This window comes from Pleurodeles waltl, chromosome 4_1, assembly GCF_031143425.1.
Source record: "Pleurodeles waltl isolate 20211129_DDA chromosome 4_1, aPleWal1.hap1.20221129, whole genome shotgun sequence".
Taxonomy (NCBI): domain Eukaryota; kingdom Metazoa; phylum Chordata; class Amphibia; order Caudata; family Salamandridae; genus Pleurodeles; species Pleurodeles waltl.
The window spans coordinates 1,011,575,574-1,011,591,472 of NC_090442.1; the positions used below are offsets into that span (position 1 = coordinate 1,011,575,574).

Here is a 15,899-nt window from a genome sequence, read left to right on the forward strand (position 1 = left end):
AACAGCCCTAGTAAATACTAAATGTATTAAAAAGAAAGCAACTGACCGCAGTCAAGTAGAACCAGACTTACCTCCACTGATATGTGGGATCCTTAAGGAGGAAGCATTGGATAAACAAAATTCATTATGCTTTGGCCCCTCAGACAATATCTAGTATATTCTGAATCAGACAACTAAACTGGGACCGTAACTCTACTAAATAGTCCATCTTAAATTTATAGATATGCCAGAAACTTCATAATTAGTTTTAAAAAAACTGAATTAAGTAGGTCTTACCCCATTGAGATAATTGACACCTTTTCTTGTAGAAAAGAAGCAATAGTTGTATTTTTCTTCTGTCCGCAGATTCTTCACATCTTGAATCTCCTCCAGTTGCCAAGCTGGATCCAGAAAGCTAAATTAGCTCTTCTGTACTGATAGGTGGCATCTCACCTTCAGTAACACTCCCAAATATGACTTAATGGAGCAGTACACGTCCCCCCCCCCCCGTATCCCCCTCCAGCACAATGACGTCTGCTCTTGCTTTGCTCACCCTTTGATGCAGATCCAGATTTACCTGCCTCTCAACAACAACAAATAATAATAGGGTGCCGTTGGTATTGTTATCAATCGTGTTGTTGTTTTCCCTTCCATTCGGTCCGACAACTCCTGAATTAACCAGTGGTTTTTCCATCGACCTCAGGTACGCGTGGGCCTTCCCCGTTCAGGGTCGTCTTCAGTCTTAAGGCATATCACCCCCCACCATGTTCACAGGGCTTTTCGGACACTGTCCTTGGTATCACTTAAAGTACCCTCGGACTAATCTCCATCAGGTCTGCAATCTATGTCTCTCCCCAAGCACATCGAGGCTGATTGCGACACTTGCTGCTCCTTCCATTCGAAGAAAACTCTACGCGACTGTCCAGGTCAAGGTCTTGAAATGTCATGGAGGAGCAGACATGACACACCAGACCTTTTCTGCAGCAACACGAGGGAAAACTTTGCACAAGCATTGGCCGCAGACGAAGAGACCTTCCTCCCCAACGGCAGCTCCAGCTCTGACCTGTAAATCCAAGATCCCCTCCCCCCTCCCCCTGCCCAACCAGCTGTGAGTACTGTATCCTCACCTCTCCTCACCATCGACCTCACGCAGAGCTACCCTTACCAAAGGCTTGAACAGCTACTCTGGAGCATCAGAGACAGACTGCCGGGCCGCCACTGCCTTCAGGCCGTGGTCAGCACAGATCAACATCTTCAGATGTAAAGCCCAGCCCCAGCTATGTGCTTAACTAACCTGTGAGGCTGACTACTTTGGCACTGGCCTCTCCCACCTCGGAGTCAAGCTGACCGTCAGAGTCAACAACTCTGGCATTGAGAGAAAAACTGCCATCAGAGCAGAGACCATCTGCACCCAGCAGCGATTTTAGCCACGGATGGGGGACTGTCGAACCGCATCACAAACTGCCAGAAGAATTTGACACCCACCAGAAACATGTTATGATTCATCTACACACAAGCTGCTTATTCGCCCGCCCTCTTGGGTTTGCTGCTCAACCATCTAAACAGAAACTGCTGTCCTGTGAAGAAGCCTTGAACATGCTCCAAACCAAAGCCGTACAAAGAGAATTGCCAAGGCTACAAGCTCTTTGCATGTCAATATTACACCACCTCTGCCTGCTCCACAGTAATCACCCTCACCTCCCACTTCCCCAGCTAACCCTGTATCACACACCCCTCAAGACAGAGGGGTCAGGGCCATGGAGGTAACTTTGACATCCCACAGCAGGATGATCCCTGCGACACCTATGATACAGATCCACCAACAGATACTGACCTGTACCCTGCAAAACCCTCCCCTCCCAATGATACCACAACCTTATTGGTAGGACAGCCGCCTTCGATAAAGTGGATCTACATACTGAGCCATTAGAAGATTTATTTTTTAAGACCCTTTACTCCACCCAACGTTGTGCTAAGTATCCCCCATGCTTAAAATCATGCTCTGTCCTTCTCTAGATATCTTCCATGACCCACTATAAGCTAGAGTCATCACACCATGGATGGATAAAAAATATAAGGCTTTCCCCTAATGACCAACTCTACATACCCGGGGCCAGCACCCACCTGACTAGTAATAACTACTGCACGTAAATGGGCCAACTCTCAGAACACTGTTGATGTCCATTCACCAGATAAAGAGAGTAAGAGAATAAATGCTGGCAAGAGAGAGAGTAGCTGCACAATCGGACAGTTATTGCAGATTGCCGATTCCATTGGGCTGCTTCCTTGATTTGACTGGGCCCATTGGAACAAAATGGAGAAACTCCTCCAATATCTCCCGGATGAACACAAGAAGAGAGGCTAGGAGATCGTCTCTGAAGGTAAGCAGATCTCAGACACACCATATGTTGCACCCTTGATGCTGCGGGTACTGCTGCTGGGAAGGAGGGAGGTTAACTGGTGTCCTTCGTGCATTGTTCAATGTCTCAGAATTCAAACTGAAAGTCCAGCAAAACCTACTCAATCTGCCTTTCAAAGGGGAACATCTTTTTGGCCCACGAGTAGATACTTTAATAGAAAAAATTTAAAAGAACAATGAAACAGCGAAAGCAATGGATGCCCTTCAGACCTCTTCCCAACGCGGGCCCTTCACTATGCATCCTGCTGTGGAGGTTTCAGAACCACTTCTCCCAATACCTCCACATCATCCCAACGGCCACAAGCGCAAACCACCTCTCCATGAGGCTTTTTCAGAGATTCCTACAGAGAGAACAAATCAAATGGCAGAGGTAAAGCCAGAACCCCCAAAGTATCTGCCACTTCAAGTAAGCCCCAAGTTAGCTCTCAATCCACACCCCCATTCACATAACTGCAGTCGGGGGTATTCTCCAAGGGTACTTTGCTTTGTACGCAACACCATTTCCGGCCAGTGGGTTTTGGATATTATCCAACATAGTTATTCTCTAGAGGTCAGTGCCACACCTCTTAACATTAAATCTTGCTAACGCAAACTCTCCCCACAACACCAAAGGTTGTTCAGGGAATAGGTCCAGGAGCTCCTCCAGAAAGGAGCCATAGAACCATCCATCACCATCAACAGTGTATATGAGTTTACTCGCTATTCCTCATTCCAATTTTGAATATCTGGCCTCTAAACAAATACATTCTTTCAGAGCACTTTCACATGGTCAGTCTGCATGATGTCAGCCCGCTACTACAACAAGGAGACTTAATGGGCGCACTTGACCTCAAGGACCGCTATATCCACATTCCAATCCATCCAGCACATTGCTGGTACCTCTGATTTTGCTGATTTGTAGTGAAAGAACAACATTACCAATTCAAAGTGCTCCCCTTCTGAGTCACTTCCACACCCAGAGTCTTCACCTAGTGCCTCACAATGGTGGCCGTTTACGTACACAGACAGGGCATCCACGTCTTCCCCTATCTAGACGATTGTCTCCTCAAAAGTGCCACCTGTCAAAAATGTTACCAACACATTCAGAACATTAACCTACCTCACAAACTAGGCTTTACCATCAGCGCTTCAATATCCCATCTCCAATCCCTTCAGATTCAACCTTACCTAGTAGAAATTCTCAATTTAAAGATGGGCATAGCTTACCCAGATGCTGCCAGGACGCAATCCTTTCAGACACTCATTCTTTTTTTTCAACCATATCAACAATCAGGACAGTTTTGCGCCTCCTCTGCAAAACCTACTCCGTCTCATGCATTGCTATCATTCCTCGTGCCAGACTAAATGTGGGTCCAATACAGGTGTGCATAGCACACCAATGGTCACAAGAGGGTCAACCGGTGGATCTAGTGTTGGTCAGAGGTCGAACTTGCCACTCTCTGCAGTGGTGGAACACGAGTAACTTGATAGGGGGACTGTCATTCCTAGACCCAGTTCTGCAGAGGACCATTACAACAGATGTCTCCCTTATGGGATGGGGAGCGCATTGATGGAATTTGACTGTCCAAGGCCTCTGAAATCCCAGTCAGTGAGCTCTCCATATAAATCACCTAGATCTTCTAGCTGTTCACCTTCCATCGAAAACTTTCCTTCCTCACCTAATTGCCTAGATAGTCCTCATCAAGCCAGACCATATGACAGCCATGTATTATCTCCAGAAAGAAGACGACACCAGATCCAACGAGAAATTGCAGCATAGTGGTGATACTCCAGCATAATCTAGCGAGATACATAAACACTCAGCCTTCTGACCAGATAGGACTGCTAAATGTGTAGCTAACTTGTTGAGTAGATTAGAGACCCGTAGGACATGCATGTGAGATACTAGTTGACTGTAATGAAATATTGTGCAAAGCATTGTCTGTCTAAAAACAAAAGGAGGAACGACTTATAATTAGGAGAACGTGTCAACTGACTGCTCTGAGAATCATATCTTAGCAGGTCCTATTACATGGTGAGTGTTTTGTTCTTTTCTTGTTTTAATGGTTGAAAATGAAATAATAAGTTTATTTCAACTTCTAGATGAGCAGAGATCCTCTGCCATTGGGTTATAAGGTGATCTAAGACTAACTATGATTTATACTTTGTATGCCTTTTACTCAGGCCTCTAAATACCAGGTGATAAAATTAATAACTTTTATAGATCACTTTTATTAATATCCGACTGATGTCTGTAAGCAAATAATATTGTTGCTATTATTCAATTTGATCACTTCAGAAGGATGTCTGAGTTGGCTTTGCCAGGATTCAAACTTGTGACTTGCAATAGGTATCAGAGGCAAGCATGTAGCCCCCTAGCCATTTTGCTAGCTAATCTCAATTTGAGAAGAGTACCCAATTTCATCTTGAGCTTGGTGGCCAAACCTGGCTTAGTTCTTGGATTCGGTCAGTTATGTACGAAGAAGCCTTGACATCTTCCTGTGTACTGAGCTTACTTTTGCAGTTAGACTTTACAATTGTGCACCTCCTGCCATTCACTCATTCACTCAATTTAGCATTCTGAAATCGGGTTTCTAACCTTTTGCAAGTTTGGCCTTTCAAATGAATACTTGCTTATAAATGGGGAACCAGCAGTACAAGCATTGTTTTGTCACCTTACAGGTGCAGCATGGCAGTAGCAAAGCAATCCCCCCTTTCATTCCTTTCAGAACAGATCCATCTGGGCACACTTGAACAAGCTTTCCTCATTCATGGTAACTTGTAAAGTTAAGGAATGAGTAACATGTAGGTTACAGACGGATCTCTGATGCAAATTATTAACTCACTGAGAGAAATGTCTAAGTCGATGAGTGAGTGAAAATGTGGACTGTGAGGTCATTCTCATTTGGGTGATATTCCACATCAGTATCCTGAAATTCCTACTGCTGTCATTCTTAAATCTGCAGTTTGTATTGGCTCTTTGATTTTCCACATAAGTAGTAGTAGCTGTTACTAATTAGATGATTTCTATTTGGTTCAGCCCAATCACAGCCTATGCTGTAGATGGGCACATGGGTGCCAACCTTGTCAAAAGACCATGAATTTGTGCGTACCAGGCTCTGTGCAATGCCGGCTTCAGTGATGCAGCTCTTCAAAATGTGCAGGCCTGCCACTGCATTCAATATTTCAACCCACGTGCTACCGCTTTTAGGCATTGCTGAAGCTTGTAAAGTGCTTTATGTTGTGTAGCTGTAGATTCACATGCTCTGCATACTCCCACCATCTAGTGTTGGGCTCGGATGTGTACAGCTTGATTTTCTTCGATTAAGTCTTTGAGTCACAAGGTATGTTAGATTGCTTTTTTTCGCTGACTGGTTCGGAAGCGTTTTCACAATGCTCTGGATTGACGCCTCGTGCTGGTGGCTTTGGGTCTCTCAAACCATTGGTATACCAATCATTGCATCTCCTATCCTTTGACTCATCTTGCGTCCTTGTCCAGTTCAACAAATGAGACTTCCTTGGCACCCGGCTCTGGCCCTTGCTTTTTTGGGGCCTACTCCAAGTCTGGCGACTGTGAATGTTCCTCTGTGATGAAAAGGAACCCGTTACAGTACTGTCCTCAATGTCACTTTAAATACCCCTGCGCAGACCTCCATCATGTGTGTTACCTGTGTCCCTGGAGCATAAAAAGGCCTCCTGTTCCACCTTACTTGCTTTCTGCTCTAAAAAGATTCAGGGGCTCGATGCCTCGCTTCTCACTCCGTAACCCAGCAGCAGAATGAGGACATGCCCGAAATCTTTGCAACTGGGACATCGAGATATAGCCGCAGCCAGGGACTTCAGCCGCTGAAGCTCAGGACATCTTCCTCAGTGCTGGTTCTGGTGTGGGCTATAAGACTGATGACCTCCTGCCAACCCACGAACAGATGAGGGAGACAGCTGCCATGAGTGTACTACCTCCACCTTCCCAGCACAGGAAAGAGGCTCAGCACAGCCCTCAAGGGGGCCTAGAAGCCCAACACTTGGCATCTGATAGACACTGCTAGGTGCAAATTCCTTACCTTTGAATTCTCCTTGGAAGACTTTCCCTGAACAGTACCCCATGCACAACGGTAGGTGGTATCTATTGGGTCCTGACTGGTGCCAGTCGTACCATCTCTACCTTACTTGGCGCTGGTCCTGATGCTGCGGTTCCATCCCTGTTGTCATACCTGACTCTGACATGGAGCCGGATGAGCATTGCCTGACTGACACATGTAGGAGCTTTGTCTCCTAGACCTAGCCTTATTCTGCCGGGCTAGGCAACAGGGAGCACTTGGAGTGGTCGCTGGATGCTTTAGAATACCAGCCTTATGGGGAGGAAATGGACTGGCGTGAGAATTTGGATGAAGCTAGTGAACTCCTCACATCTCCAAATACTGTGACTACAGAGGAGGGAGCTTCTTAAGCTGAGGTCCTGGACCTCCAATTTCCTTTGGTGGCAGTCAAGACTTATCTCTTACCATGGGGTGGCACCTGGGATCTCACATCTGAACCCCTTCTCCTGTTCAGTGCTGCCCTTCTGGCTGTCTTTTTGAGTACCTGGTCCACACCCAGCACAGGGGCTCCTGTGAATAGGACAATTGCCAGCTGCCATCATCCTGCATCGGAGGACCCAGGTTTCTGCATGCAATACCCCACCCCTGAGAGCTTGGTTGGTCCAAATCTCTTCTTCCCATGATGCATTCCCTACAATTCCCACAGATGGGGAATGCAAGAGGCTAGATTCATTTGGGAAGATATTTTCTTCTGCCAGCCTGGCATTGTGGTCTGGGAACACAGCATGCCTTTTTGGCCATTATCCCCACACTGTGGGACACGGTTGCGCAAGTGCTGCCACAGGTCCTGGGGGGAGGCTCTGGGCTGTACTCTGTCTGGCTGTTGCAGGCAAGAGAGAAGCAGCAAAGTTCACAATCTGTTGCGGACTGGATACGATCGACTCGCTAGGCAGAGCAGTTTCAGGATTCAAGCCAGAAATTCAACAGGCGGTGCTGAATATGCCCTTTAACGGACAGCAGTTGTTTGGGGCGGAAGTGGACACTGCTATCGAGAACCTTAAAAAGGACACAGATACGGCCAAGGCCATGGGCGCACTCTACTCCCCACAGAGCAGAGGCACATTTAGAAAAACACAGTTTAGAGGGGGGTTTTCGAGGACAGAACCCTCAACCTCACAAACAAGGCCCACATACCAGAGCCAGTATCAAGAGGGGAAGTTTTCAGGGACAATACAGAGGAGGACAGTTCCCTAAAACTAGAGGAAAGTTCCAAAGTCCCAAGACACCGCAAAATAAACAGTGACTTCAGCGTCACAAATCCACAACACATAACACCAGTGGGGGGAGACTCTCACAAATTTTTACCAAAACTGGGAGGAAATAACAGACACGTGGGTCCTAGCCATTATCCAACATGGTTATTGCATAGAATTTCTACAATTCCCTCCAAATGTCCCACCGAAAACACACAAGATGTCCAAACAACACATGGATCTATTACAACTGGAGGTCCAAGCGTTGTTGCAAAAAGATGCAATCGAACTAGTACCAATTCATCAGAAAGGAACGGGTGTTTACTCCCTGTACTTTCCCATACCCAAAAAAGACAAAACTCTAGGACCCATTTTAGATCTCAGAACCTTAAACATTTACATCAAATCAGATCACTTTCACATGGCGACAATGCAAGACGTGATCCCATTGCTCAAACAACAAGACTACATGACAACATTAGACCTCAAGGATGCGTATTTCCAGATACCCATACATCCTTCCCACAGAAAATACTTAAGGTTTGTAATCCAAGGAGTACATTACCAGTTCAAAGTGTTGCCATTCAGAATAACAACAGCGCCAAGAGTTTTTACAAAATGCCTTGCCGTAGTGGCAGCCCATATCAGAAGACAGCAAATACATGTGTTTCCGTATCTAGACGATTGGTTAATCAAAACCAATACGAAAGAACGGTGTTCACAACACACCAAATACGTTATAGAAACCCTTCACAAGCTAGGGTTCTCACTCAACTACAACAAATCACACCTACAGCCGTGTCAAATGCAACAGTACTTAGGAGCAACAATCAACCCAAAAAAAGGGATTGCCACTCCAAGTCCACAAAGGGTACAAGCATTCCAAAACGTAATACAGGCCATGCACCCAAACCAAAGGTTCCAGGTAAAATTAGTAATGAAGCTACTAGGCATGATGTCGTCATGCATAGCCATTGTCCCAAACGCAAGATTACACATGCGGCCCTTACAACAGTGCCTAGCGTCACAATGGTCACAAGCACAGGGTCAACTTCAAGATCTAGTGTTGATAGACCGCCAAACATACACCTCGCTTCAATGGTGGAATACTATAAATTTAAACAAAGGGCGGCCTTTCCAAGACCCAGTGCCTCAATACGTGATCACAACGGATGCTTCCATGGTAGGGTGGGGAGCACACCTCAACCAACACAGCATCCAAGGACAATGGGACACTTAGCAGAGACGGCTTCATATAAACCACTTAGAACTACTAGCAGTATTTCTAGCGTTGAAAGCATTTCAACCACTAATAACCCACAAACACATTCTTGTCAAAACAGACAACATGACAACAATGTATTATCTGAACAAACAAGGAGGGACACACTCGACACAATTGTGTCTTTTAGCTCAAAAGATATGTCGTTGGGCGATTCACAACTACATTCGCCTAATAGCGCAGTTCATACCAGGGATTCAAAATCAGTTAGCCGACAATCTCTCTTGGGATCACCAACAGATCCACGAACGGGAAATTCATCCCCAAATACTAAAAACTTACTTCCAAAGATGGGGAACACCGCAAATAGACCTCTTGGCAACAAAAGACAGCGCAAAATGCCAAAACTTCGCATCCAGGTACCCACAAGCTCACTCAAGGCAATGCGTTATGGATGAGTTGGTGAGGGATATTTGCTTACGCTTTTCCCCCTCTCCCACTCCTTCCGTATCTAGTAAACAAATTGAGTCAAAACAAACTCAAACTCATACTAATAGCACTAACTTGGGCACGACAACCTTGGTACACAACACTACTAGACCTGTCAGTAGTGCCTCATATCAAACTGCCAAACAGACCAGATCTGTTAACACAAACAACAGATCAGACACCCGAATCCAGCATCGCTCAATCTATCAATTTGGCTCCTGAAATCTTAGAAATCGGACACCTAGACCTTACACAAGAATGTATGGAGGTCATAAAACAAGCTAGAAAACCCAACCACAAGACATTGCTACACAAATTAGTGGAAAAGATTTGTTTATTACTGCCATAATAATCAAATTCAACCATTACACGCATCTGCAAAAAACATCGTAAGCTACCTACTACACTTACAAAAGTCCAAATTAGCTTTTTCATCCATTAAAATACATCTGACTGCAATTTCAGCTTATCTGCAAATTACGCACTCAACTTCATTATTCAGAATCCCAGTCATAAAAGCATTTATGGAAGGTCTGAAAATGATTATCCCACCAAGAACACCACCAGTTCCTTCGTGGAACCTTAACATCGTATTAACACGACTCATGAGTCCACCATTTGAACCCATGCACTCATGTGAGATACAGTACTTAACATGGAAAGTAGCCTTTCTAATAGCTATCACATCTCTCAGAAGAGTAAGTGAAATACAAGCATTTACCATACAAGAACCCTTTATACAAATACACAAACATAAAGTGGTTCTACGCACAAATCCAAAATTCTTACCTAAAGTCATTTCACTGTTCCACTTAAATCAAACAGTAGAACTCCCAGTGTTCTTTCCAGAACCAGATTCTGTAGCTGAGAGAGCATTACATACATTAGACATCAAAAGGGCACTAATGTACTACATTGATAGAACCAAACAAATATGCAAAACAAAACAATTGTTTGTTGCTTTCCAAAAACCTCATACAGGGAATCCAATATCCAAACAAGGCATTGCCAGATGGATAGTTAAATGTATTCAAACCTGTTATATAAAAGCAAAAAGAGAACTGCCTATTACACCAAGGGCACACTTCACTAGAAAGAAAGGTGCCACAATGGCTTTTCTAGGAAACATTCCAATGACTGAAATCTGTAAGGCAGCCACATGGTCTACGCCTCATACATTTACCAAGCATTACTGCGTGGATGTGTTAACAACACAACAAGCCACAGTAGGACAAGCAGTATAAAGAACATTATTTCAAACAACTTCAACCCCTACAGGCTAAACCACCGCTTTTGGGGAGGTAACTGCTTACTAGTCTATGCACAGCATGTGTATCTGCAGCTACACATGCCATCGAACGGAAAATGTCACTTACCCAGTGTACATCTGTTTGTGGCATGGGACGCTGCAGATTCACATGCGCCCTCCCACCTCCCCGGGAGTCTGTAGCAGTTTGAAGTTGACAAAAAATTAAACTTGTACATTTGTAAATCTGTAAATATATCACTTTTAGTCACATTATGTACATACATACTTACTCCATTGCATGGGCACTATTACTATATACACAACTCCTGCCTCACCCTCTGCGGGGAAAACAATCTAAGATGGAGTCGACGCCCATGCGCAATGGAGCCGAAAGGGGAGGAGTCCCTCGGTCTCGTGACTCGAAAAGACTTCTTCGAAGAAAAACAACTTGTAACACTCCGAGCCCAACACTAGATGGCGGGATGTGCACAGCATGTGAATCTGCAGCGTCCCATGCCACGAACAGATGTACACTGGGTAAGTGACATTTTCCATATATATATATATATATATATCTGCAGATTTCTTACCGACCCACCCATCCTCCCCACCCTGCAAACGGATTTCTAGGAGCAGGGACTTTGCTTTCAGGGCCCTATTTTTGAAAGAGTGGTCTGTGTTCTTCATGGCTCTGCGCTTTATGCGTGGAAAGTCAAGAAAAGAAACTGACATCACTGCGCCTGAGTGGCACCTACATAGAAACTATAGTGTCCTTTTCAGGACAAATGACGATGGACGCAGAGCCGACGACGGACAAGGCCGATCAAGGACACCTGCCGGCACGCAGGGGTAAGGCTCAGGAAAGATCTCCTGGATCCAGTCTGACACCTGGGGAGAATTCAAAGGTAAGAAATCTGCAGCTAGATAAAGTCTCTACCAGTTAAGGCGTTACCGAAAGTAACTTGTCCATCATTCACTGAAGACCGTGGTCTGCACCGAAAACATACTTCTGCTCTATGCAGTACCTCCTGACGTTAAAACCCACTCCTGACTTTTTCAAACAACTAGTTAAGTCCAGAGTAATCACCCACAAAGTGGCAAAAAAAATGTATAAGGCATCACCGTCAAACCCTGCATACATCAGGGGTCATCCGCTGTCTAAAGTCCCAGTTTTCCATACTGTCCTTACGCGTGCCAACAACCAGGGCACTGGTGATGAACCCCCACAGGAAAGAAAGCAGAAAGATAGGGGCGGCAGGTAAGTGCTTTGCTGCTCATTCTGTGTTTCCCTGGCAATTTGTCAACTCTGTAGTTTTGCACACTAGGTATGAGATAGGGGAACTCCTCCAGGATCTCCCAACCACTACAAAAAGTGAGACCAAGATCTCATTGCAAAGGGCAAGCCAATGTTAATGCAACAGACTCCAAGGCATGTGACATCAATTTCAGTGTCCTTATTCGCAGCCACGCCTGGCTGTGTATTTCAAGCTCCAAACCAGAATTTCAGCAGCATCTGCTCAACCAGCCCTCCAGTCTGCAGATTGACCAGATGCTCGAAAAAAATTCAAACGCCTTCTACTTGCAGTTCCTTTCGCAGGTCTAAGTGCTGCTGGTATTCTAAACCACCTCACATGAGGCCTCAACCTCATTTCAGCAGCAGCAAACCTAGCATACCCGTGGAAGGGGCTATATTAGAGTGGACTACACACTTCCCCTGACCGCATAACACCTGTTGGTTGGACGACTACAAAGATTTTTGTCTCAGTGGGCAGAAATCACTTCAGATCAATGGGTCCTCAACATCATGGGCAAACGTTATTGTTTTTTGAGCTAACAAACACACCAGCACACATCCCTTCCTGCACACAGACCCTCTCCCTAGCAGATCATCGCCTCTTGCAATAGGACGTTGAGGCACTCATTCAATAGGGGGCCATAGAGCTTGTGCTACTCCACCATCACAGCAAGGGAGTGTGCTTACTGTACTTTCTCATTCCCAAGAAGAATGGATCCTCCAGGCCCATACTTTACCTCCAGCCCGCAATATATGCATGCTGTCAGAACACATCCATACGGTGATGCTGTAGGATGTCAACCTGCTGCTACAGTAAGGTGACATCTGATAGAGACTTACAGCTGCAGATTCCTTACCTTTGATTTTCTCGAGTGGTCAGACTGGATCTGAAAAACTTTTGCTCGAGTACTACCCCTGTGCTTGCCGTCGGGTGGCTCCATTCAGCTCAGCGTTGCGTTGTTGGTGCTGGAAGTGACATTGCGGTCACCTGTATATTCACCGCCCAGGCACGCAGGTGTCAGTTCTTTTTTTTCTGTGCCAGTTAGCGCATATCTAGAGAGAGCGACCCTTCTATTGATTTTTGACAGGCCTTTGTTCAATGTTTTGTCAAGTTTTTCTTCAAGTGTGTCGAGGAAGACTGGATTCAAACCACGTGGTGCCTGTTATTGGGCCATGGTGGTTTGGACTCCCATCTCATTTACCTTAGATGCCACGAGCGCAACCAGGACTCGTGCTCAGACTTCCAGGCCATGGCTCAGAAGGCTTTGAGGGAGCGATACCTAAAGCTACTTGTGGTCTGGCAGTCAGCAGCACTGGCATGTGCGACTCCTCTGAGCTCTTGATCCTGGTCGAGAAGGGGCTCCTGGAGCGGTCCGTGACCTCCACGTCCTCTTCATCCTATTCAAGGTCCTCGGGACACTTGGGGAAGAGGCACAAAAAGAAGAACTCCAAGAGGATTTTGACTTCACCTCGTCTGACAGCCAACAAGACGAACGAGGAACATTAGTGTTCCCGGCACGATTCTGCACAGTTGTGGGTAGGTTCAACTCTGCACCTCCCCCCGTTTCTGGGACCTAGATCGATACACTCTCAAATCTAAGAATTTTACAAGACAATGCGCTGCTTAATCGAGCAGGCTGACCCCTCTGGCAGGTCTTCTGGCCCCCGCCCAGTCAGAGGAGGGCCCCATCCAGTTCCCCACCAGTGGCTTCCGCCTCTGCTCCGATGGGGTCTCGTGGATCTGATTGCAGATCCAGGCTGGTGCCGGTCGTACCCAGGTGACCTTCCCCAGTGCTGATCTCAACGCTGATGCTCTCAGCCACCACTGGCGGCGCCAGCCTCTTTCTGATTCCTGATGATCTGGAGCCGCCGGAACGATGTTACATTATACAGATTCTAGTGCTGACAGGTGCCAGATAGTTGCCTGAGCCTTATTTACACAGCCAGGCATGGGTGAATAGTGGGTGGGGTCACTGGATCCTTTGGAACACTAGTTTGAAAGTAGTTGAACTGGTAGGATCTGGGAGAGGCCAGTGGTCTGGACACCTCACCAGATACTGGCTTGCTCTCTTCCCCCCACTGTGGCTACGGAGGAGGGCGCTTCCTATGTCATGGTGGTGCGTAGGGAAGCAGAGGTCCTCGACCTCAAACTGCCCCTAGTAACTGTCAAGACGAACATCTTGACGGAAGTGCTTCAGGCTGGGACTTCTACATCTGAACCCCTTCTGCCTCTTAACAAAGCACTTAGACACCCTCCTAGGAACTTGGTCCAAGCCCAGTACAGAGGCTCCTGTAAATAGGATGATCGCCCGCTGCCATCACCCTGCACCAGGCAACCCTAGCTTCCACAGTCAACAGCCCACCCACTTCCCATGGCGAATTGTCTTACACTCCCCGGGATAGGGTATCCAAGAGGCTGGCCCATCTTGGGAATAGGATGTATCTGATAGAGACTTCTAGTAGCAGATTCCTTACGTTAGAATTTCACCCAGGCGCCTGTCTGGATCTGGAGATATTTCTTGAGTAGGTGGTGTTGATCAACTTTGCGTCCGTCATTGGCATTGCGGTTGCCATATATGACGTCGCCTGTCATATATTGGTGCCACCCCGGCACGCTGACATCAGTTCTTTTCTTTCCGCACCAGCCTACACGCAGATCTGCAGAGTTCGCCATACAGTCACTTTTTGACTGATCTTTCGATTTTTTGTCAAAGCTGTTTACATCTGGTGCTTTGAGATGTCTTGTAAGACCGGCTTCAAGCCCTGCGACTCCTGTCACTGCGGGATGTTGGTGACAGATCTGCACCTGGTGTGTTTGTGGTGCTTGGAACATGACCACGACCCGAAGTCCTTCTTCGACTGCTGGGCCATGAACCCGTATGCTTTGAGTGAGTGTTCCCTAAAGCTGTTCGCGAGCAAAAGTTTCCAGATCCATTCTGACGCCTGGGGGAAAATTAAAGTTAAGGCATTTGCGTGCTAGATAGTCTCTACCAGATATTGTTACCTTGTTCTTCATGGCTGTCCTCAATCTGAAGAACGCCTATGTTCAATGGCATGTGTAGCTGTAGATACACATGCTGAGCATAATATCGCCATCTAGTGTTGAGTTCGGAGTAGTACAACTTGTTTTTGTTTGTAGAAAGTTTGAGTCACAGGATCGAGTGACTCCTCCTCTCGGTAATAGTGCGCATGGCCATTGAGTCCTTTGTTAGATTGTTTTTCTGCTGTTGGGTTTGGATGTGTGTTCCTCTCGCTCCAAGTTCTCGGGTTTCTTTCTATCATCGTCAGTATTCTTTCCGATCACGTAATCTAATTTTTTTCAAGCCTTTTGGGGACAGAAAGGCCCGCTCAGGCCCTCCTTGGGCCTACCTCTTCCAAGTGGTATCAAATAATGCAGCCCTGATGGAACGTACTCCATTTCGATTTTGCCCTCAATGCCATTCGAAGTTTACACACACCAGCCAACACCAGGTGTGTAATTTGTTTCTTTCACCAGACCACAACGATCAGACCTGCGAAGCATGCCGTTCTTTTTGGTCGAAAAAGACACTTAGGCCCTCATTCCGAGTTTGGCTGGCGGCAGTAGCCGCCAGCCAAACGGGAACCGCCACTTGGCCGCTCCGCGGTCAAAAGACCGCGGAGGCCATTCTGGCTTTCCCGCTGGGCCGGCGGGCGCCCGCCAAAGGAGCGCCCGCCGGCCCTGCAACAATGAAGCCAGCTCCGAAAGGAGCCGGCGGAGTTGCAGGGGTGCGACGGGTGCAGTTGCACCCGTCGGGATTTTCACTGTCTGCAATGCAGACAGTGAAAATCTTTTTGGGGCCCTGTTAGGGGGCCCCTGCACTGCCCATGCCAGTGGCATGGGCAGTGCAGGGACCCCCAGGGGCCCCACGACACTTGTTCCCGCCATCCTGGTTCTGGCGGTGAAAAACCGCCAGAAACAGGCTGGCGGGAAGGGGGTCGGAATCCCCATGGTGGCGC

At 46.7% G+C, this 15,899-nt stretch overlaps 1 protein-coding gene across 1 annotated transcript in view; it reads left to right on the plus strand.

Annotated features, from left to right (window-relative positions):
- Positions 1 to 15,899, plus strand: part of WASL (WASP like actin nucleation promoting factor) — a 299,023-nt gene that overhangs the window by 258,967 nt on the left and 24,157 nt on the right. The gene's annotated exons all lie outside the window — the stretch shown is intronic.